This window comes from Echinococcus granulosus (genome assembly GCF_000524195.1).
Source record: "Echinococcus granulosus chromosome Unknown EG_S00030, whole genome shotgun sequence".
NCBI classification, from domain to species: Eukaryota; Metazoa; Platyhelminthes; class Cestoda; order Cyclophyllidea; family Taeniidae; genus Echinococcus; species Echinococcus granulosus.
The window spans coordinates 86,122-89,329 of NW_020170410.1; positions in this window are offsets into that span (position 1 = coordinate 86,122).

Below are 3,208 nucleotides of genomic sequence, written 5' to 3' on the forward strand. Positions count from 1 at the left end.
TTAAATGCGGTGTTTAGAATAGTTTTGTTGGAACGCAGGTGCGGGTAAACGGCTTTGTAATGAACGCTTCAAATAATAATTCAAGGTTAATTTGGCTTCATTTGCTGATGGAATTCCTGTAGAACACGGGAGTGAGATGGTTGGCGAAGGTAGGGGGTCTTCACAGATTCTCCTACCTGCAGCATATGACCTTCTTCCATCACGTTAACGTTTTGCATGCAGGAATAAAAAGCAGAGCTTGCTTCCTGCTGCTACCGGTACAGCACTGTGAGTGCTGCCAACAGACGAAGAGCTGGGGGCCACTATCATGATAATACAATCACAAGTAGCATTTGTTCTGTTCTACATGGACCTGTCGGAAACAGGAGTGCTTACTAACGCCAGATTTAAACGTTGCGTTACAATTCTCCTCGTCAAACGGTGCAAAAGTGCTTACCAAGAATTGCCTTAATATTTACAGTATAGATGGCAAGTTCATTTGGATTGATGCAGTCTCAAGAGTTGAGATGGATATGCAATACTTCCTACAGATTATGAGGAATAATTTGAGCGGGATGTTTAACGCGCAGGTGGCGCAGACGTGGTTTAATTTGTCGTACACCACCTCCAATTGTCGAGTTCCTTTCTGCTATGACACAATCCTTCCAGATTTACTATGGCAAACATCTTAAACACTTAAGGATAAGTAAGTAGCAGCAGCACTTTGCACTATGCAGATGTTTTTTTCAGTATGAGTCATTTCAATTCAAGGTCCATCATTTAATCGTTTCTCAGCCACCTTTTCCTAAAGAATAACAATATTTTACAGTAATTCAAACCATATGACTCGCTAGTCTTCTCGTCTGAAGAATGCAAGTGTTAAGAAGAATGAATTTAATGTGTTTACGTTATGATGAGAGGCCGAATTTGGAGGCTCTTTTAATGTCACGGATGTCAGTAATCCATGAGACAACGCAGGTACCCTTGAAAGGTCATGAAGAAGAGTTTGAGTGAAAGAGAAAACCAGCCTTGCATCCTGTTTGCTGCAAACAATGCTGATATTAATTGTTCGATTTCAGCAAAGATAAACTCTCTAGCTATAAAAATACGGATTCCAGTGCGTTGCTCAATGTTAAAGGTCAAAATGAAGCTAAATATTTGTCCATTTGAAGAGGAAAAATACTCATTTCATCAAAGTCGTCAAGTTGCCAAATGGGGATTTTGGTTTTATTTATCTTTATTGTGTTGTAAAATCCCTTTGGGGCACTTCAATCTGGTTATTCAAAGCTTTCACTAAGGGCGTCCAGCTGCAGGATGACGATTTATACCCAGATCACTGTCGTCTCGCGTACAGGGCAACCGTCCACTAGTTTATTGTCACTTGGCCATTTAAAATACTTATCTGCAGCGGAATAAGAGCATTAGCTAGGAGTTTCTTGCCATTTTTGGAAATGTCAACCCAAAAAAATCGAGAGTACCCACCACGGAGGAAGGAAGAGCTGAGACAAACTTTCAACCCGGCGCTTGAATACCAATGTCAATTTTATGGCGGACAAAAGTGTATTACGGCAATGGCAGCCAACCTGACGTCTGCCAAGTTGAAGGCCTAGTGCAGCTTCATTGGCCTATATTCCAACACTCTTGCAGTGAAGATGGATTTCGGGTGATAAAGGTCATCTTATTAACAGATTACTTGGTCTCTAATGCACAGATCCATGAACAGCCAATAGTGGTTAATCAAAATGGAACGCGTCCTTTTGAAGAACACCGCAGTTGGGATGCAAGAAAGAAGTGTTCATGCAAATTAAAGAAGTTTTGACAGAAATTCCGTACAAATAGTTAAACTTAACGGGAAGTATTGAAGACGGTGCCGAAGGCAAAGGGCCGGCTATGCAATTCACGTCTGCTTGAATACATCAGACTGAATCAAAGGCATGATTGAGGAGGCCCCATTGGTCCGCCAGGATCAAGCAGGCGCCAATTCTCTCAAGAATTCTTGATCAGTAGCAAAATTCCACTTATTCATATCACATGTTGCATTTTCCAGCCAGTCTTCTAAATTCGAGAGTCTAGAACCAGGCGTAGGGGTCCGAAGTGGCGAAAATATTAAACGACTTCTTTTGAACAGATTATGCATCCCTTCCAATGTTTTTGTGAGAGATTAATTGTACGTTGTGACTGAATTCCAGTCTCCACATCTAAATTTTCACTTCTAGCTTAATGTTTCGATACCTACATCTCTTCTACTGATTGGCATATATCTCGCGACTGGTTTTCAAATAGGCAATAAATTTGATTTCAATTTTGAAGATTATTCAGATAAAACAACTGATATATTAACCGAATTGCGCATATTTTAGGCTTTCAGTGAGGGCCACACACTCGGCCACTGCAAGAGGTTGTTTTGAATGGTATCGTGACGGTTAATAGACTGCCGTTTCATGGGAAGCTCTCTCACCGCACAACTGCTGAACACCTTAACATAGTTAGCCACAGAGGTTCGAAATAGCGCTTTCCTACACGCTTAGTAATCTGCAGTTTGGAAGCGAATTAAGGTGTGAAATGAAACACAGAAAATGCAAGATGATTGAGGAGGTTTCAATTTTGCCATCGTCGATGTCATATCAGGAATGCCAACAATGCTAACACTACTGCCCTTGAAGTGCATCTCAGGTTCGTTTATAGCGAACGAGTTGTAACCATATCACTGTAAGGGCCTAGGGCCAATGTGCCCAACGGGGAATCCTGTTCAGTGGGATGCTTGGTAGGGGACGGTGATCTGCGAATCTTCTTTTAGTTGAAGCCCCGAAACAAACGTTTCACCTAGATAAAAAGAAAGTCTTTGGTATGATAGTGCTTAGTAGTGAAAAGTTGTCAATTCTCAATTTCTGATCATAAAATCATATAGAGCAGACCGACTGTTTCCCGCTTTAATGTAAGCGTGATTCCTGAAATCAGTACTGCCTGATATGTAAATGTGTTTTTTGTTAGTAAGACCAAAAATGTTGCATTGTGCTTAGAAGAGACCTAACGAATGCCATGACAAATGGAGATTGTTGGATAAAGTGCTAAAATTGCTGCTTTTCAAAACCCAGAGAACAACGAATAGAATTACCAAATATCTGAGTACTCCAAAACTGAAGAACTAAGAAAGTTTTGCATTTCAAACACTTGTTTAACTCTTCGTTACGGGTTCGTGGGCATGTAAGGCCCGGTCTTTGTGATTCCA